We start from the raw sequence: 23603 nt of genomic DNA, 5'->3' as shown, positions 1-23603 counted from the left end.
TGAGTGTGAATTCAATGGGAGAGTAAATAGACTGGGACCGAGTAAATACACTGATGAATCTGGGAGAGTTAGTACACTGCAAACACTGGGAGAGAGTAAATTCACTGGGAAGACTGGCAGAGTAAATATATTGGGTACACGGGGAGAGTAGATAGATTGGAAACACTGGGAGAGTAAATACACTGGGTGCATTGGGAGAGTAAATCCACTGGGATTACTTGGAGAGCAATTACACTGGGAACACGGGGAGACAGTAAATGCACTGGGATGGCTTGGAAAGAGTAAATGTATTGGGAACACTGGGAGAGCAATTACACTGGGAACACTTGGAGACAGTAAATGCACTGGCAAGACTTGGAGAGAGTAAATGCACTGGGAACACTGGGAGAGCAATTATACTGGGAACACTGGGAGACAGTAACTGCACTGGGAAGACTTGGAGAGAGTAAATACACTTGGAAAAAAGGGAGAGCAAATAATCTGGGAACACTGGGAGAGTAATGGACTAGGAACACTGAGAATGAATACACTGGGAACGGTGTGGGAGAATGCATACACAGGGAACACTGGGGGAAAATACATACACTGGGTGGGAACACTGATAGAGTAAATATTCTGGGAACACTGGGAGATTAAGAATATAGGGAATACTGTGAGACAGTAAATAAACTGGGAACACACCGAAAGTAAATACACTGGGAAATCTGCTAGATATTAAATAAATTGGGAACACTGCAGGAGTAAATAAACTGGGAACACTGAAAGAGTTATACACTGGTAACACTGGGCGAGTAAAGACAGTGGGAAAATTGAGGAGCAAATGCACAGGATCACTGGGAAGTAAATACAGTTGGAACACTGGGAGAGTAAATATTATGAGATCACCTCTCATTCTTCTGAACTCCAGTGAATACAAGCGCAGTTGATCCAGTATTTCTTGATATGTCAGCCCCGCCATCCAGGGAATCAGTCTGGTGAACCTTCACTGCACTCCCTCAATAGCAAGTATGTCCTTCCTCAGGTTAGAAGACCAAATCTGTACACAATACTCCAGGTGTGGCCTCACCAAGGCCTTGTACAACTGTAGTAACACCTCGCTGCCCCTGTACTCAAATCCCCTCACTATGAAGGCCAACATGCCATTTGCTTTCTTCACCACCTGCTGTATTTGCATGCCAACCTTCAAGGACTGATGTACCTTGATACCCAGGACTCGTTGCACCTCCCCTTTTCCTAATCTGCCACCAGTCAGATAATAGTCTGTCTCTATGTTTTTACCAGCAAAGTGGATAACCTCACATTTATCCATATTATACTTCATCTGCCATGCATTTGCCCACTAACCTAACCTATCCAAGTCACTCTGCACTTGGATCACTGGGAGAGTAAATACAGTTGGAACACTGGGAGAGTAAGTACACTGGGAACACTGAGGGAATAAATACACTGGGAACAACTGAGTGAGAGTAAATACATTGGAAACAGTGGAAGATTAAAGTCACAGGGAACACAGGGAGAGTAAATATATTAGGAACCTGGGAGAGAGTAAATACATTGGGAACGCTGAGAGAGTAAATACACTGCGAACACTGGGAGAGAATAAATACACCAGGAACAATGGAAGACAGTAAATACACTGGGAACATGGGGAGAGTGAATACACTGGGAACATTGGGAGAGAATAAATACACTGTGGACACTGGGAGAGCACTACACTGGGAACACTGATAGTAAACGCATTGGAGCACGGGGAGAGTACATATGCTGGGAACACTGGGAGAGTAAATGCACTGGGAGCTCTGGGTACGTAAATACATTGGGTACACTGGAAGAGTAAATAAACTGGGAACACTAGAACAGTAAATGCACTGGGAACACTGGGATAGAGTAAGTACACAGGGAAAACTGGGCGAGTAAACACACTGGGAGAGGGTACATACGCTGGGAATACTGGGAGTGTAAATGCAATGGGAGAGTAAATAGACTGGGAGAGAGTAAATACACTGAGGAAACTGGGACAATTAATACACTGCGAATACTGGGAAAGAATAAATTCATTGGGAAGATTGGGAGAGAAAATACACTGGAAAACAAAGAGTAAATACACTGGGAACACCAGTAGAATAAATATATTGGGAACACGGGAAGAGTAGATACATTGGGAACACTGGGAGAATAAATACACTGGGTGCATTGGGAGAACAATTACACTGGGAACACTGGGAGACAGTAAATGCACTGGGAATACTTGGAGAGAGTAAATACACTGGGAACACTGGGAGAGCAATTACATTGAGAACACTGGGAGACAGTAAATGCACCGGGAAAACCTGGAGTAAGTAAATACACTGGGAAAAATGGAGAGCAAATAAACTGGGAATACTGGGATAGTAAATACACTGGGGAAATTGGGAGAGTAATAGACTGGGAACACTGAGAATAAATACACTGGGAACACTGCGGGAGAATACATACACTGTAAACACTGATAGAGTAATTAATCTGGGAACACTGGGAGTAAGAATATAGGGAACACTGAGAGAGAGTAAATAAACTAGGAACACAACGAAAGTAAATACACAGCGAACTCTGGTAGAGAGAAAATACACTGGGAACACAGGGGGAATATATAAACTGGGAATGCTATGAGAGAGTAAATGCAACGGAACACTTGGAGAGTAAATACACTGGAACACTGGGAGAGTGAAGACAGTGGGAGCACTGGGAGAGTAAATACACTACGAACACTGAGGGAATAAATAAACTGGGAACAACTGAGCGAGAGTAAATACACTGGAATCACTGGGAGAGTAAATACACTGTGAACACTGGGAGAGAGTAAATACACTGAGAACAATGGGAGAGGGTAAATACATTGGGAATACTAGAAAGGCAAATATGCTGCGAACACTGAGAGAGTAAATACACTGGGACCACAGGTAAAGTAAATACATTGGGAATACTGGAAGAGCAAATAAACTGGGAACACTAGAACAGTATATAGAAACATAGAAACATAGAAAATAGGTGCAGGAGTAGGCTATTTGGCCCTTCGCGACTGCACCGCCATTCAATTAGTTCATGGCTGAACATGTAACTTCAGTACCCCATTCCTGCTTTCTCGCCATACCCCTTGATTCCCCCTAGTAGTAAGGACTACATCTAACTCCTTTTTGAATATATTTAGTGAATTGGCCTCAACAACTTTCTGTGGTAGAAAATTCCACAGGTTCACCACTCTCTGGATGAGGAAGTTTCTCCTCATCTCGGAACTAAATGGCTTACCCCTTATCCTTAGACTGTGACCCCTGGTTCTGGACTTCCCCAACATTGGGAACATTCTTCCTGCATCCAACCTGTCCAAACCCGTCAGAATTTTAAAAGTTTCTATGAGATCACCTCTCATTCTTCTGAACTCCAGTGAATACAAGCCCAGTTGATCCAGTCTTTCTAGATAGGTCAGTCCCGCCATCCAGGGAATCAGTCTGGTGAACCTTCGCTGCACTCCCTCAATAGCAAGTATGTCCTTCCTCAAGTTAGGAGACCAAAACTGCATACAATACTCCAGGTGTGGCCTCACCAGGGCCCTGTACAACTGTAGTAACACCTCCCTGCCACTGCACTCAATACCCTCACTATGAAGGCCAACATGCCATTTGCTTGCTGTATCTGCATGCCAATCTTCTAGGACTGATGTACGATGACACCCATGTCTCGTTGCACCTCCCCTTTTCCTAATCTGTCACCATTCAGATAATAGTCTGTCTCTCTGTTTTTAACAGCAAAGTGGATAACCTCACATTTATCCATATTATGCTTCATCTGCCACGCATTTGCCCACTCACCTAACCTATCCAAGTCACTCTGCAGCCTCATAGCATCCTCCTCGCAGCTCACACTGCCAGCCAACTTAGTGTCATCCACAAATTTGGAGATATTACATTTAATCTCCTCGTCTAAATCATTAATGTATAATATAAACAGCTGGGGCCCGAGCACAGAACCTTGCGGTACCCCACTAGTCACTGCCTGCCATTCTTAAAAGTACCCATTTACTCCTACTCTTTGCTTCCTGTCTGACAACCAGTTCTCAATCCACGTCAGCACACTACCCCCAATCCCATGTGCTTTAATTGAGGTTGAATGATCAGCCATGATCTTATTGAATGGCGGTGGGAGCTTGAAGGACTTTTAAAAAGTGGGGTTACATTCGCTACCCTCCACTCCATAGGAACTGATCCAGAATATATGGAATGTTGGAAAATGACTGCCAATGCATCCGCTATTTCCAAGGACACCTCCTTAAGCACTCTGGGATGCAGTCCATCAGGCCCTGGGGATTTATCGGCCTTCAATCCCATCAATTTCTCCAACACAAATTCCCGACTAATAAGGATTTCCCTCACTTCGTCCTTCTTACTAGACCCTCTGACCCCTTTTATATCCGGAAGATTGTTTGTGTCGTCCTTAGTGAATACCGAACCAAAGTACGTGTTCAATTGGTCTGCCATTTCTTTGTTACCCATTATGACTTCCCCTGATTCTGACTGCAGGGTACCTACGTTTGTCTTTACTTACCTTTTACTCTTTACATATCTATAGAAACTTTTGCAGTCAGTCTTAATGTTCCCTGCAAGCTTCCTCTTGTACTCTATTTTCCCTGCCCTAATTAAACCCTTTGTCCTCCTCTGCTGAGTTCTAAATTTCTCCCAGTCCCCGGGTTCACTGCTATTTCTGGCCAATTTGTATGCCACTTCCTTGGCTTTAATACTATCCCTGATTTCCCTTGATAGCCACGGTTGAGCCACCTTCCCTTTTTTATTTTTACGTCAGACAGGAATGTACAATTGTTGTAGTTGCACTGGGAACACTGGGATAAAATAAGTACACTGGGAAAACTGGGCGAGTAAACACACTGGGAAAGAGTACATATGCTGGGAATACAGGGAGTGTAAATGAACTGTGAGATTAAATAGTCTGGGGAAAAAGTCAGTAAATATACTGGGAGAATAACACACTGGGAACACTTTGAAAGTAAACACACTGGGAATACAGGGAGAGTAAATACACTGGGAACACTGGGAGAATAAATAAACTGGGAACACTGTGAGAGAATAAGTAAACTGGGAACAGAGCAAAAGTAAATACACTGGGAAAATATGTATAGAGTAAATACACTGGGAACACAGGAAGATTAAATAAACTGGGAAAACTATGAGAGAGTAAATGCAACGGGAAAATTTGGAGAGTAAAAACACTGGGAAAACAGAGAGCATTATACACTGGGAGTTCTGGGAGACTAACTACAATGGGAACACTGGGAGAGCAAATACACTGGGAACACTGGGAAAGTAAATGTATTGGGAACCTGGCAGAGAGTGAATACAATCGCAACACTGGGAGATTTTATACACTGGGGCCATTGGGAGAGAGTAAATACACTGGGAACAGTGGGAGAGTTATAGACTGGGAAACAGGGAGAGTAAATAATCTGCGAACACTAGGAGAGAGTAAATACACCGGGAACAATTGGAGAGTAAATAAACTGGGAACACAGGGAGGGCAAATACATTAGGAAACAGGGAGAGTAACTTCACTGGGAACTCTGGGGGAGTAAATACGCTGAGAACACTGGGAGAGAATAAATACACTGAGAACACTTGGAGAGAAAATACACTGGGAATACTGGGAGACTAAATACACTGAGAACACTGGGATAAAATAAGTACACTGGGAAAACTGGGCAAGTAAACACACTGGGAGAGAATACATACGCTGGGAACACAGGGAGTGTAAATGCACTGTGAGATTAAATAGTCTGGGAAAACAGACAGTAAATATACTGGGAGAATAACACACTGGGAACACTTTGAGGGTAAACATACTGGAAACACAGGGAGAGTAAATAAGCTGGGAAAACTGGGAGAATAAATAATCTGGGAAAACGTTTCGAGAGTAAATACACTGGGAACACAGGGAGAGTAAAAAAAATGGGAAAACTACGAGAGAGTAAATGCAACGGGAGCATTTGGAGAGTACATACACTGGGAAAACAGACAGCATTATACACTGGGAGCACTGGGATACTAAATACATTGGGAATACTGGGAGAGCAAATACACTGGGAACATTGGGAAAGTAAATGTATTTGGAACCTGGCAGAGATTTAATACACTAGCAACATTGCGAGATTAAATACACTGGGACCATTGGGAGAGAGTAAATACACTGGGAACAGTGGAAGAGTTATAGACTGGGAAATTAGAGAGAGTAAACAATCTGCAAACACGAGGAGAGAGTAAATACACTGGGAACACTGGGAGAGTAAATATGCTCCGGACAGTGGGAGAGGAATTACATTGGGAACACTGGGTGAGTAATACATTGGGAACACTGGAAGAATAAATACACTGGGAAAACAGCGAGTAACCACACTGGCAGATAATACATACGCTTGGAACTGAGAATACTGCGAGAGAGTAAATACACTGGGAAAGAATATATACGCTGGGAACACTGAGAGAGTAAATACACTGGGAACAATGGGAAAGTAAATACACTGGGAACAGTGTTCGAGAGTAAATATACTGGAAACACTGGGAGAGTAAATACACTGGGAACACTGGAGATTAATTACACTGCGAACACTTTGAGATGAATAACTTGGGAAAACTGGGAGAGTAGATACACTGGGAGATTAAATAAATTGAGAATACTTTGAGAGAGTAAATACACCAGGAACACTTGGAGAATAAATGCGCTGGGAAAACGGAGAGATTAAGTAAACTGGGAACACTGGGATAGTGAATACACTGTGAACAATGGGAGACTAAATACACTGGGAACACTTGCAGAGAATAACTACACTTGGAACAAAGTGGGAGTAAATAAACTGGGAACACTGGGATAGAGTAAATACAACGGGAACAAGTGGAAAGTAAATACACTGGAAACACAGAGAGATCAAATACACTGGAAACACTGGGAAAGTAAAAACAGTAGGAACACTGGGAGAGTAAATACATAAGGACCAGGGAGGGAGTAAATGCACTGGGAACACTTACAGAGCGAATATACATTGGGAACACTAGATGAGTAAATAAATTGGAACGTTGAGAGAGAGTAAATACACTGGCAACTCTGGGAGAGTAATTACACAGGGAGAGAGTAAATACACAGCGGAACTGGGGGTGTTAGTACACGGCGAACACTGGGAGTATAACTACACTAGGAAAACTGGGAGAGTAATATACTGGGAATACTGAGAGTAAATATACTGGGAAGACTAGGAGGGCAATTACACTGGTAATACTGGGAGAGAGGAAATATATTGGGAGCACCGCAAGATTAAAAAAACTGGGAGCTTTGGGAGAGTAAATAAACAGGGAAAATTGAGAGAAAGTAAATGTACTAGGAATACTGGGATAATAATTACTGGCAACATTGGGAGAGAGTAAATACACTGGATGCACAGCGAGAGTAAATACACAGGGAGAGAGTAAATACACTTGGAACACTGGGGGAGAATACATACACTGGTAACACTGGTAGAGTAAATAATCTGTGAAGACGGGGAGAGTAATACACTTGGACCACTGGGAGAGTAAAGACATTGGGAAAATTGGGGAGCAAATGCACTGGGATCACTGGGAGATTAAATACAGTGCGAACACTGGGAGAGTACATACACGAGGAACATTGAGGGAATAAATACACTGGGAACAACTGAGTGAGAGTAAAGACACTGGGAACGCTAGGTCAGTAAAGACCCGGGGAACACCTCTTGAGCAAATATATTGGAAACCTGGGAGAGATTAAAAACAAAGGGAGCACTGGGAGAGTAAATACACTGCGAACACTGGGAGAGAGTAAATACACCGGGAACAATGTGAGACAGTAAACAAACTGGGAACATTGGGAGAGTAAATACACTGGGAACATTATGAGAGAATAAATACACTAGGGACATTGGGAGAGTACTCTACTGGGAACACTGGGAAAGTAAATTTGCTGGGAACACTGGTAGAGTAAATGTACTGGGAACACCGGGAACGTAAATACATTGGGAACACTGGAAGAGTAAATACACTAGACCAGAGAATGCACTGGAAACACTTGGATATAGTAAGTACACAGGTAAAACTGGGCGAGTAAACATACTGGGAGAGAGTATATACGCTGGGAACACTGTGAGTGTAAATGCAATGGGAGAGTAAATAGACTGGGACCGAGTAAATACACTGATGAATCTGGGAGAGTTAGTACATTGCAAACACTGGGAGAGAGTAAATTCGCTGGGAAGACTGGTAGAGTAAATATATTGGGTACATGGGGAGAGTAGATAGATTGGAAACACTGGGAGAGTAAATACACTGGGTGCATTGGGAGAGTAAATCCACTGGGATTACTTGGAGAGCAATTACACTGGGAACACGGGGAGACAGTAAATGCACTGGGATGGCTTGGAAAGAGTAAATGCACTGGGAACACTGGGAGAGCAATTATACTGGGAACACTGGGAGACAGTAACTGCACTGGGAAGACTTGGAGAGAGTAAATACACTTGGAAAAAAGGGAGAGCAAATAATCTGGTAACACTGGGAGGGTAATGGACTAGGAACACTGAGAATGAATACACTGGGAACGGTGGGGGAGAATGCATACACAGGGAACACTGGGGGAAAATACATACACTGGGTGGGAACACTGATAGAGTAAATAATCTGGGAACACTGGGAGATTAAGAATATAGGGAATACTGTGAGACAGTAAATAAACTGTGAACACACCGAAAGTAAATACACTGGGAAATCTGCTAGATATTAAATAAATTGGGAACACTGGAGGAGTAAATAAACTGGGAACACTGAAAGAGTTATACACTGGTAACACTGGGCGAGTAAAGACAGTGGGAAAATTGGGGAGCAAATGCACAGGATCACTGGGAAGTAAATACAGTTGGAACACTGGGAGAGTAAATATTATGAGATCACCTCTCATTCTTCTGAACTCCAGTGAATACAAGCGCAGTTGATCCAGTATTTCTTGATATGTCAGCCCCGCCATCCAGGGAATCAGTCTGGTGAACCTTCACTGCACTCCCTCAATAGCAAGTATGTCCTTCCTCAGGTTAGGAGACCAAAACTGTACACAATACTCCAGGTGTGGCCTCACCAAGGCCCTGTACAACTGTAGTAACACCTCCCTGCCCCTGTACTCAAATCCCCTCACTATGAAGGCCAACATGCCATTTGCTTTCTTCACCGCCTGCTGTATTTGCATGCCAACCTTCAAGGACTGATGTACCTTGATACCCAGGACTCGTTGCACCTCCCCTTTTCCTAATCTGCCACCAGTCAGATAATAGTCTGTCTCTATGTTTTTACCAGCAAAGTGGATAACCTCACATTTATCCATATTATACTTCATCTGCCATGCATTTGCCCACTAACCTAACCTATCCAAGTCACTCTGCACTTGGATCACTGGGAGAGTAAATACAGTTGGAACACTGGGAGAGTAAGTACACTGGGAACACTGAGGGAATAAATACACTGGGAACAACTGAGTGAGAGTAAATACATTGGAAACAGTGGAAGATTAAAGTCACAGGGAACACAGGGAGAGTAAATATATTAGGAACCTGGGAGAGAGTAAATACATTGGGAACGCTGAGAGAGTAAATACACTGCGAACACTGGGAGAGAATAAATACACCAGGAACAATGGAAGACAGTAAATACACTGGGAACATGGGGAGAGTGAATACACTGGGAACATTGGGAGAGAATAAATACACTGTGGACACTGGGAGAGCACTACACTGGGACCACTGATAGTAAACGCATTGGAGCACTGGGAGAGTACATATGCTGGGAACACTGGGAGAGTAAATGCACTGGGAGCTCTGGGAACGTAAATACATTGGGTACACTGGAAGAGTAAATAAACTTGGAACACTAGAACAGTAAATGCACTGGGAACACTGGGATAGAGTAAGTACACAGGGAAAACTGGGCGAGTAAACACACTGGGAGAGGGTACATACGCTGGGAATACTGGGAGTGTAAATGCAATGGGAGAGTAAATAGACTGGGAGAGAGTAAATACACTGAGGAAACTGGGAGAATTAATACACTGCGAATACTGGGAAAGAGTAAATTCATTGGGAAGATTGGGAGAGAAAATACACTGGAAAACAAAGAGTAAATACACTGGGAACACCAGTAGAATAAATATATTGGGAACACGGGAAGAGTAGATACATTGGGAACACTGGGAGAATAAATACACTGGGTGCATTGGAAGAACAATTACACTGGGAACACTGGGAGACAGTAAATGCACTGGGAAGACTTGAAGAGAGTAAATACACTGGGAACACTGGGAGAGCAATTACACTGAGAACACTGGGAGACAGTAAATGCACCGGGAAAACCTGGAGTGAGTAAATACACTGGGAAAAATGGAGAGCAAATAAACTGGGAACACTGGGATAGTAAATACACTGGGGAAATTGGGAGAGTAATAGACTGGGAACACTGAGAATAAACACACTGGGAACACTGCGTGAGAATACATACACTGTAAACACTGATAGAGTAATTAATCTGGGAACACTGGGAGTAAGAATATAGGGAACACTGAGAGAGAGTAAATAAACTAGGAACACAGCGAAAGTAAATACACAGCGAACTCTGGTAGAGAGAAAATACACTGGGAACACAGGGGGAATATATAAACTGGGAATGCTATGAGAGAGTAAATGCAACGGAACACTTGGAGAGTAAATACACTGGAACACTGGGAGAGTGAAGACAGTGGGAGCACTGGGAGAGTAAATACACTACGAACACTGAGGGAATAAATAAACTGGGAACAACTGAGCGAGAGTAAATACACTGGAATCACTGGGAGAGTAAATACACTGTGAACACTGGGAGAGAGTAAATACACTGAGAACAATGGGAGAGGGTAAATACATTGGGAATACTAGAAGAGCAAATATGCTGTGAACACTGAGAGAGTAAATACACTGGGACCACAGGTAAAGTAAATACATTGGGAATACTGGAAGAGCAAATAAACTGGGAACACTAGAACAGTATATAGAAACATAGAAACATAGAAAATAGGTGCAGGAGTAGGCTATTTGGCCCTTCACGACTGCACCGCCATTCAATTAGTTCATGGCTGAACATGTAACTTCAGTACCCCATTCCTGCTTTCTCGCCATACCCCTTGATTCCCCCTAGTAGTAAGGACTACATCTAACTCCTTTTTGAATATATTTAGTGAATTGGCCTCAACAACTTTCTGTTGTAGAAAATTCCACAGGTTCACCACTCTCTGGATGAGGAAGTTTCTCCTCATCTCGGAACTAAATGGCTTACCCCTTATCCTTAGACTGTGACCCCTGGTTCTGGACTTCCCCAACATTGGGAACATTCTTCCTGCATCCAACCTATCCAAACCCGTCAGAATTTTAAACGTTTCTAAGAGATAACCTCTCATTCTTCTGAACTCCAGTGAATACAAGCCCAGTTGATCCAGTCTTTCTTGATAGGTCAGTCCCGCCATCCAGGGAATCAGTCTGGTGAACCTTCGCTGCACTCCCTCAATAGCAAGTATGTCCTTCCTCAAGTTAGGAGACCAAAACTGTATACAATACTCCAGGTGTGGCCTCACCAGGGCCCTGTACAACTGTAGTAACACCTCCCTGCCACTGCACTCAATACCCTCACTATGAAGGCCAACATGCCATTTGCTTGCTGTATCTGCATGCCAATCTTCTAGGACTGATGTACCATGACACCCAGGTCTCGTTGCACCTCCCCTTTTCCTAATCTGTCACCATTCAGATAATAGTCTGTCTCTCTGTTTTTAACAGCAAAGTGGATAACCTCACATTTATCCATATTATGCTTCATCTGCCACGCATTTGCCCACTCAGCTAACCTATCCAAGTCACTCTGCAGCCTCATAGCATCCTCCTCGCAGCTCACACTGCCACTCCACTTAGTGTCATCCACAAATTTGGAGATATTACATTTAATCTCCTCGTCTAAATCATTAATGTATAATATAAACAGCTGGGGCCCGAGCACAGAACCTTGCGGTACCCCACTAGTCACTGCCTGCCATTCTTAAAAGTACCCATTTACTCCTACTCTTTGCTTCCTGTCTGACAACCAGTTCTCAATCCACGTCAGCACACTACCCCCAATCCCATGTGCTTTAATTGAGGTTGAATGATCAGCCATGATCTTATTGAATGGCGGTGGGAGCTTGAAGGACTTTTAAAAAGTGGGGTTACATTCGCTACCCTCCACTCCATAGGAACTGATCCAGAATATATGGAATGTTGGAAAATGACTGCCAATGCATCCGCTATTTCCAAGGACACCTCCTTAAGCACTCTGCGATGCAGTCCATCAGGCCCTGGGGATTTATCGGCCTTCAATCCCATCAATTTCTCCAACACAAATTCCCGACTAATAAGGATTTCCCTCACTTCGTCCTTCTTACTAGACCCTCTGACCCCTTTTATATCCGGAAGATTGTTTGTGTCGTCCTTAGTGAATACCGAACCAAAGTACGTGTTCAATTGGTCTGCCATTTCTTTGTTACCCATTATGACTTCCCCTCATTCTGACTGCAGGGTACCTACGTTTGTCTTTACTTACCTTTTACTCTTTACATATCTATAGAAACTTTTGCAGTCAGTCTTAATGTTCCCTGCAAGCTTCCTCTTGTACTCTATTTTCCCTGCCCTAATTAAACCCTTTGTCCTCCTCTGCTGAGTTCTAAATTTCTCCCAGTCCCCGGGTTCACTGCTATTTCTGGCCAATTTGTTGCCACTTCCTTGGCTTTAATACTATCCCTGATTTCCCTTGATAGCCACGGTTGAGCCACCTTCCCTTTTTTATTTTTACGTCAGACAGGAATGTACAATTGTTGTAGTTGCACTGGGAACACTGGGATAAAATAAGTACACTGGGAAAACTGGGCGAGTAAACACACTGGGAAAGAGTACATATGCTGGGAATACAGGGAGTGTAAATGCACTGTGAGATTAAATAGTCTGGGGAAAAAGTCAGTAAATATACTGGGAGAATAACACACTGGCAACACTTTGAAAGTAAACACACTGGGAATACAGGGAGAGTAAATACACTGGGAACACTGGGAGAATAAATAAACTGGGAACACTGTGAGAGAATAAGTAAACTGGGAACAGAGCAAAAGTAAATACACTGGGAAAATATGTATAGAGTAAATACACTGGGAACACAGGAAGATTAAATAAACTGGGAAAACTATGAGAGAGTAAATGCAACGGGAAAATTTGGAGAGTAAAAACACTGGGAAAACAGAGAGCATTATACACTGGGAGTTCTGGGAGACTAACTACAATGGGAACACTGGGAGAGCAAATACACTGGGAACACTGGGAAAGTAAATGTATTGGGAACCTGGCAGAGAGTGAATACAATCGCAACACTGGGAGATTTTATACACTGGGGCCATTGGGAGAGAGTAAATACACTGGGAACAGTGGGAGAGTTATAGACTGGGAAACAGGGAGAGTAAATAATCTGCGAACACTAGGAGAGAGTAAATACACCGGGAACAATTGGAGAGTAAATAAACTGGGAACACAGGGAGGGCAAATACATTGGGAAACAGGGAGAGTAACTTCACTGGGAACTCTGGGGGAGTAAATACGCTGAGAACACTGGGAGAGAATAAATACACTGAGAACACTTGGAGAGAAAATACACTGGGAATACTGGGAGACTAAATACACTGAGAACACTGGGATAAAATAAGTACACTGGGAAAACTGGGCAAGTAAACACACTGGGAGAGAATACATACGCTGGGAACACAGGGAGTGTAAATGCACTGTGAGATTAAATAGTCTGGGAAAACAGACAGTAAATATACTGGGAGAATAACACACTGGGAACACTTTGAGGGTAAACACACTGGAAACACAGGGAGAGTAAATAAGCTGGGAACACTGGGAGAATAAATAAACTGGGAAAACGTTTCGAGAGTAAATACACTGGGAACACAGGGAGAGTAAAAAAAAATGGGAAAACTATGAGAGAGTAAATGCAACGGGAGCATTTCGCGAGTACATACACTGGGAAAACAGACAGCATTATACACTGGGAGCACTGGGATACTAAATACATTGGGAATACTGGCAGAGCAAATATACTGGGACCATTGGGAGAGAGTAAATACACTGGGAACAGTGGAAGAGTTATAGATTGGGAAATCAGAGAGAGTAAATAATCTGCAAACACGAGGAGAGAGTAAATACATTGGGAACAATTGAAGAGTGAATAAACTGGGAACACAGGGAGAGAAAATACATTGGGAAAAAGGGAGAGTTACTTCACTGGGAACGCTGGGGGAGTAAATACGCTGAGAACACTGGGAGAGAATAAATACACTGGGAACACTGGGAGAGTAAATAGTTTGGGAACACTGGGAGATTAAGAACATTGGGAAACCTGTGAGAGTAAATACACTGGGAACACTGGGAGAGTAAATACACTGGAAACAATAGAACAGTAAATACACTAGGAACACTGGGCTAGAGTAAGTACACTGCGAAAATAGGGCGAGTAAACACGCTGGGAGAGAGTACATACGCTGGAAACACTGGGAGTGTAAATGCACTGCAAGAATAAATAGACTGGGAACACGGAAAGTAAATACACTGGGAGAATAACACACTGGCAGCACTGGGAGATTAGATATACTGGGAACGCAGGGAGAGTAAATACATTGGGAACGTTGAGAGTAAATACACTGGGAACACTGTAGCATAAATACACTGCTAACACTTCGAGAGTAAATACATGGGAAAACTGGGAGATGAAATACACTGGGAACACTGAGGGAGTAAATACACTGGGAACATTTGGAGAGAGAAATACCCCGGGAAAACACGGATAGTTAATAAACTGCGAACACTGGGAGAGAGTAAATACAACGGGAACAATTGAAGAGTAAATAAACTGGGAACAATGAGAGCGTAAAAACACTGTGAACAATGGGAGATGTAATATGTTGGGAACAATGGGAACGTAAATACACTGGGAACATTTGTAGAGTGTAAATACACCGGGAACAGAGTGAGAGTAAATAAACTGGGAATGCTGGGAGAGTTAATACATTGGGGAAACTGGGAGAGAGTAAATTAAATGGGAACACTGGGAGTGCGAAAATGCACTGGGAGCACTGGGAGATTTAATGCACAGTGATCGCTGGCAGAGTAAATATACTGGGGACACTGGGAGAGTAAATACACTTGGAGCACTGGAGGAATAAATACACTCGGAAAATTGTGGGGGTAAATACGCTGGGAACACTGGGAGATTAACTAGCCTGGGAACACTGCAAAGGTAAATAAACTGGGAATGCATTTAGCGAATGAAGAGTGTGCGAACACTGCGAAAGTAAATAAACTGGGAAAACTTGTATAATATAAATACACTGGGAACAGAGGGAGAGTAAATAAACTATGAACACTGGGAGAGAGAAAAACACCGTGAGCACTTGGAGAGTAAATACACTGGGAACACTGGAAGAGAAAATATACGAGGAACAATGCGAGAGTAAATACACTGGGAACACTGAGATAGGGTAAATAACCTGGGAACACTAGGAGAGTAAATGTACTGGGAACATTGGGAGAGAGTAAATACACTGGGAACACTGAGAGTAAATACACCGGGAACACTTGGAGAGAGTAAACACAGCGTGAACACTTGGAGAGTAATTGCACTGGGAACAATGGGAGAGTAAATAGACTGGGAATACTGGGAGAGTAAATACACAAGGTACACTGAGGGGGTAAATACACTGAGAACACTCAGAGAGGGTATCTACATTGGGAACACTGGGAAAGTAAATGCACTGGAATATTGGGACAGAGTAAATACACTGGGAGCATTCGGAGAGTAAAAACATTGGGAACACTGGGATAGAATAAGTATTCTGCGAAAACTGGGAGAATAAACACACCGGGAGAGAGTAATTATGCTGGGAACACAGGGAGTGTAAATGCACTGTGAGATTAAATAGTCTGGGAACACAGAAAATAAATATACTGGGGGAATAACATACTAGGAACACGTTGTGAGAGTAAACACACTGGGAATGCAGGGAGAGTAAATGCACTGGGAGCACGAGGAAATAAGTACACCGGGGACACTGGGAGAGTAAATTCATTGGGAACACTGAGTGAGAGTGATTACACTGGGAACACTGGGAGCGTATATATACTGGGAACACTGCGACAGTAAATACATTTCGAACACTGGAAGAGAATTTATACAGGGGGAACACTGGGAGAGTAAATACACTGGGAACACTGAAAGAGAGTAAATATACTGGGAATATTGAGAGGGTATATACACTGGGAACACTGTGTATTTAAATATACTGGGGACACTGGGAGAGATTTATTACACTGGGAACATTGGGAGAAAGTAAATGCACTGGGAAGACTGGGAGAGTACATAAACTGGGAACACTGCGAGATTTAAAACATTTGGAAAACTGTGAGAGTAAAAACACTCGGAACACTGGAAGAATAAATAAACTGGAAACGCTGTGAGAAAGTAAGTAAACATGGAACACAGCGAAAGTAAATACGCTGGTAACACTTGTAGAGAGTAAATACACTGGGAGCACAGGAAGAGTAAATAAGCTGGGAAAACTATGAGACAGTACGTGCAAAGGGAACACTTGGAGAGTACATACACTGGGAAAACTGAGAGCGTTATACACTGGGAGCACTAGGAAAGTAACTACAATGGGAACACTGGGAGAGCAAATACACTGGAAAACTGGGAGAGAGTAAATACACTGGGAACACACGGAGAGTAAATAATCTGCGAACACTGGGGGAGAGTAAATACACCGGGAACAATTGGAGAGTAAATACATTGGGGAAACAGGGAGAGTAACATCACTGGGAACTCTGGGAGAGTAAATACGCTGAGAACACCGGGAGAGAATAAATATACTGGTAACACTGCGAGATTAAATACACTCGAAACACTAGGAGACTAATTAGACTGGGAACACTGGGCGAGTAAGTAAACGGGGAACACTGAGAGATTAAGAACATTGGGAAAACTGTGAGATTAAATACACTGGGAACACTGGGAGATTAAATACACAGGGAACACTGAGTGAGAGTAAATACACTGGGAAAATTGGGAAAGTATATATACTAGGAACACTGGGAATGTAAATATACTGCGAACATTGGGAGAGATTAACTACATTGGGAACATTGGGAGAAAGTAATTGCACTGGGAAGTCTGGGAGAGTAGATAAACTGGGAACACTGGGAGATTAAGAACATTTGGAATCCTGTGAGAGTAAATATACTGTGAACACTGGGATAATAAATAAACTGGGAACACTGTGAAAGAGTAAATAAACTGGCAACACAGCGAAAGTAAATACACTTGGAACACTTGTAGAGATTAAATGCAACGGGAAATCTTGGAGATTAAATACACTGGGGAAACTGAGTGAGTTATATGCTGGGAGCACTGGGTGAGTAACTACAATTGGGAACTGGGAGAGAGCAAATACACTGGGAACATTCGGAGAGAATAAATACACTGGGATCAGTGGAAGAGTAATACACTGCGAAAACAGGAAGGGTAAATAATCTGTGAACACAGGGAGAGAGTAAATAGACCGGGAACAATTGGAGAGTAAATACACTGGGAAAATTGGGAGAGTAAATACACTGGGAACACAGCGACAGTAAATAAACTGCGAACATTGCGACAGTGTGAATATATTGGGAAACTGGGAGAGAGTAATTACACTGTGAACACGGGATGAGTAAATACACTGGGAACATTAGGAGCGAGTAAAGACACTGGGGACTGTGGTAGAGTAAACACATGGGGAAAACTGCTAGAGTAAATACATTGGGAACACTGGAAGAGTAAATACACTGGGGTCAATAGAACAGTAAATACACTACGAACACTGGGATAGAGTAAGTACACTGCTGACACAAGGATAGAGTAAACACACTGGGGACACTGCAGAGAGTAAATGCACTGGTAGCACTGGGGACATAAACACATTGGGAACACTGGGAGAGAGAATACATTAGGAACACTGGGAGAGAGTAAATACACTGGAAACACAGAGAGTAAATACACTTAGAGGAAGAACACACTGGCAACACTGGGAGATTAGATATACTGGGTACGCAGGGAGAGTAAATACATTGGGAACATTGAGAGAAAATACACTGGGAACACTGTAGCATAAATAAACTGGGATCACTGCGAGATTAAATACACTCCGAAGACTGGGAGAAAATGTATACACTGGAAACACTGGGAGAGTAAATACACTGCTGACACAAGGATAGATTAAACACACTGGGGTAACTGCAGAGAGTAAATACACTGGTAACACTGGGGGCATAAACACACTGGGAACACTGGGAGAGGAAATACATTGGGAAAACTGGGAGAAAGTAAATACACTGGGGACACTTGGAGAGTATATAAACTGGGAACACTTCGAGTGTAAACACATGGGGAAACTGAGAGAGAAAATACACTGGGAACACTAAGGGAGTAACTACACTTGGAACATTTGGAGAGGGAAATACCCTGGGGAAACTGGGAGAGTAAATAAACAGCGAACACTGGGAGAGAGTAAATACACCGGGAACAATTGGAGAGTAAATACACTGGGAACACAGCGACAGTAAATAAACTGCGAACATTGCGAGAGTGTGAATATATTTGGAAACTGGGATAGAGTAAATACACAGGGAACACGGGGTGAGTAAATACACTGGGAACACAAGGAGCGAATAAAGACACTGGGGCCACTGGGAGAGTAAACACATGGGGAAAACTGCTAGAATAAATACATTGGGAACACTGGATGAGTAAATACACTGGGGACAATAGAACAGTAAATACACTAGGAACACTGGAATAGAGTAAATACACTGCGAAAACTGGGCGAGTAAATACGCTGGGAGAGAGTACATACGATGTGAACACTGGGAGTGTAAATACACTGGGAGAGTGAATACACTGGGAAGACAGAGAGTAAATACACTTGGAGAAAAAACACACTGGCAACACTGGGAGATTAGATATACTGGGAACACAAGGAGAGTAAATACATTGGTAACATTGGGAGTAAATACACTGGGAACACTGTAGCATAAATACACTGGGAACACTGCGAGATTAAATACACTCCGAAGACTGGGAGAATATATACACACAGGAAACACTGGGAAAGTAAATACACTGCTAACACTGGGGGCATAAACACATTGGAAACACTGGGAGAGGAAATACATTAGGATTACTGGGAGAGAGTGAATGCACTGGGCACACAGAGGTTAAATACACTTAGAGGAAGAACACCCTGGCAACACTGGGAGATTAGATATACTGGGAATGCAGGGAGAGTAAATACATTTGGAACATTGAGAGTAAATACACTGGGAACACTGTAGCATGAATACACTGGAAACACTGCGAGAGTAAATACACTCCAAAGACTGGGAGAACATATATACACTGGAAACACTTGGAGAGTAAATATACTGTTGACGCAAGGATAGAGTAAACACTCTGGGGACACTGCAGAGAGTAAATACACTGGTAACACTGGGGGCGTAAATATATTGGGAACACTGGGAGAGGAAATACATTGGGAACACTGGGAGAAAGTAAATACACTGGGAACACTTTGAGAGTATATAAACTGGGAACACATCGAGTAAAAATACATGGGAAAACTGGGAGAGTAAATACACTGGGACCATTTGGAAAGAGAAATACACTGGGAAAACTGGGAGACTAAATAAACTGCGAACACTGGGAGAGAGTATATACATCAGGACCAATTGCAGAGCAAATAAAGTGGGGACAATGAGAGCGTAAATACACTGGGAACACTGGGAGATTTAATATGCTGGGAACAATGGGACTGTAAATGCACTGGGAGCATTTGTAGAGTGTAAATAAACTGGCAACACAGTGAGAGTAAATCAACTGGGAACACTGGGAGAGTAAATACATCAGAGAAACTGGGAGAGTAAATACACTGGGAGAGTAAATATGCTGGGAATACAGGGCGGGAGTAAATAAACTGCGAACACTGGGAGCTTAAATGCACTGGGAACACTGGGAGTGTACATACACAGAAAGAGAAAATATACACTAAGGACCCTGAAAGAATTAATACACTGGAAACACTGAGGGGAAATGCACTGGGAAAACTGGGAGAGAGTAAATATACTTGGGGCACTGGAAGAGTAAATACATTCAGAAAATTGAGGGATTAAATAGACTGGGAACATTGGGAGAGAAAGTAAACTGGGAACACTGGGAGATTAAGAACATTGGGAAAACAGTGAGAGTAAATATACTGGGAACACTGGGAGAGGAAATACATTGGGAACATTGGGAGAAAGTAAATACGCTGGGAACACTTTGAGATTATATAAACTGGGAACCGTTCGAGCATAAATACATGGGAAAACTGGGAGAGTAAATACACTGGGAACACTAAGGGAGTAACTACACTGGGAAGATTTGGAGAGAGAACTACCCTGGAAAAACTGGGAGAGTAAATAAACGGCGAACACTTGGAGAGAGTATATATATCAGGAACAATTGCAGAGTAAATAAACTGGGGACAATAAGAGCGTAAATACACTGTGAACACTGGGCAATTTAATATGCTGGGAACAATGGGAATGTAAATGCACTGGGAGCATTTGTAGAGTGTAAATACATTGGGAGCACAGTGAGAGTAAATAAAGTGGGAACACTGGGAGAGTAAATACACCGGAGAAACTGGGAGAGTAAATACACTGGGACAGTAAATATGCTGGGAATACAGGGAGAGAGTAAATAAACTGCGAACACTGGGAGTTTAAATGCATTGGGAACACTGGGAGTGTACATTCACAGAAAGAGAGAAAATACACTACGGACCCTGAGAGAGTTAATACACTGGGAACACTTAGGGGAAATACACTGGGAAAACTGGGAGAGTAAACACGCTGAGAGAGTACATACGATGTTAACACTGGGAGTGTAAATACACTGGGAGAGTGAATACACTTGGAACACAGAGAGTAAATACACTTGGAGAAAGAACACACTGGCAACACTGGGAGATTAGATATACTGGGAACGCAGGGAGAGTAAATACATTGTGAACATTGAGAGTAAATACACTGGGAACACTGTAGCGTAAATAAACTGGGAACACTGGGAGAGTAAATACATCGGAGAAACTGGGAGAGTAAATACACAGGGAGAGTAAATATGCTGGGAATACAGGGAGAAAGTAAATAAACTGCGAAGACTGGGAGCTTAAATGCACTGGGAACACTGGGACTGTACATAGACAGAAAGAGAGAAAATACACTAAGGACCCTGAGAGAGTTAATACACTGGGAACACTGAGGGGACATACACTGGGAAAACTGGGAGAGAGTAAATAAACTTGGGGCACTGGAAGAATAAATACATTCAGAAAATTGAGGGTTTAAATAGACTGGGAACACTGGGAGAGTAAGTAAACTGGGAACACTGGGAGATTAAGAACATTGGGAACACTGTGAGAGTAAATAGACTGGGAACACTAGAGAGTAAATACACTGGGAACAATGAGTGAGAGTAAATACACTGGGAAAATTGGGAGAGTATATATATTGGAACACTGGGAATGTAAATATACTGCGAACACTGGGAGAGATTAACTACACTGGGAACATTGGGAGAAAGTAATTGCACTGGGAAGACTGGGAGAGTAGATAAACAGCGAACACTGGGAGATTAAGTACATTTGGAAACCTGTGATAGTAAATACACTGGGAACACTGGATAATAAATAAACTGTGAACACTGTGAAAGAGTAAATAAACTGAAAACACAGCGAAAGTAAATACACTTGGAACACTTGTAGAGAGAAAATGCAACGGGAAAACTTGGAGAGTAAATAAACTGGGGAAACTGAGAGAGCTATTCGCTGGGAGCACTGGGAGAGTAACTACAATTGCGAACTTGGAGAGAGTAAATACACTAGCAACACTGGGAGCTGAAACACACTGGGAACATTCGGAGAGGGTAAATCCACTGGGAACAGTGGAAGAGTAATACACTGCGAAAACAGGGAGAGTAAATAATCTGTGAACACAGGGAGAGAGTAAATACACCGGGAACAATTGGAGAGTAAATACACTGGCAACACTGGGAGAGGAAATACACTGGGAACATAGAGACAGTAAATAAACTGGGAACATTGCGAGAGTGTAAATATATTGGGAAACTGGGAGAGAGTAATTACACTGGGAACACGGTGTGTGTAAATACACTGGGAACATTAGGAGCAAATAAATAAACTGGTGACACTTGGAGAGTAAACACATGAGGAAAACTGCTAGAGTAAATATATTGGGAACACTGGATGAGTAAATACACTGGGGACAATAGAACAGTAAATACACTAGGAACACTGGGATAGAGTAAGTACACTGCGAAAACTTGGCGAGTAAACACGCTGAGATAGAGTACATACGATGTGAACACTGGGAGTGTAAATACACTGGGATAGTGAATACACTGGGAACATAGAGAGTAAATACACTTGGAGAAAGAACACACTGGCAACACTGGGAGATTAAATATACTGGGCACGCAGAGAGAGTAAATACATTGGGAACATTGAGAGTTAATAGACTGGGAACACTGTAGTATAAATAATCTGGGAACACTCCGAAGACTGGGAGAAAATATATACACTGGAAACACTGGGAGAGTACATACACTGCTAACACAAGGATAGAGTAAATACACTGGGGACACTGCGAGAGTAAATACACTCCGAAGACTGGGAGAAAATATATACACTGGAAACACAGGGAGAGTAAATACACTGCGGACACAAGGATAAGATAAACACACTGGGGACACTGCAGAGAGTAAATACACTTGTAACACTGGGGACATAAACACATTGGGAACACTGGGAGAGGAAATACATTGGGAACACTGGGAGAAATTAAATACACTGGGAACACTTTGAGAGTATATAAACTGGGAACACTTCAAGTGTAAATACTTGGGAAAACTGGGAGAATAAATATACTGGGAACACTAAGGGAGTAACCACACTGGGAACATTTGGAGAGAGAAATACCCTGGGAAAACTGGGAGACTAAATAAACTGCGAACACTGGGAGAGAGTAAATACATCGGGAACAATTGCAGAGTAAATAAACTGGGGACAATGAGAGCGTAAATACACTGGGAACACTGGGAGATTTAATATGTTGGGAACAATGGGAATGTAAATGCACTGGGAGCATTTGTAGAGTGTAAATAAACTGGCAACACAGTGAGAGTAATAAACTGGGAACACTGGGAGAGTAAATACATCGGAGAAACTGGGAGAGTAAATACACTGGGAGAGTAAATATGCTGGGAATACAGGGAGAGAGTAAATAAACTGCTAACACTTGGAGCTTAAATGCACTGGGAACACTGGGA

The sequence above is a fragment of the Pristiophorus japonicus genome, chromosome Y (assembly GCF_044704955.1).
Source record: "Pristiophorus japonicus isolate sPriJap1 chromosome Y, sPriJap1.hap1, whole genome shotgun sequence".
NCBI lineage: Eukaryota > Metazoa > Chordata > Chondrichthyes > Pristiophoridae > Pristiophorus > Pristiophorus japonicus.
This window is presented reverse-complemented; position numbering follows the sequence as displayed.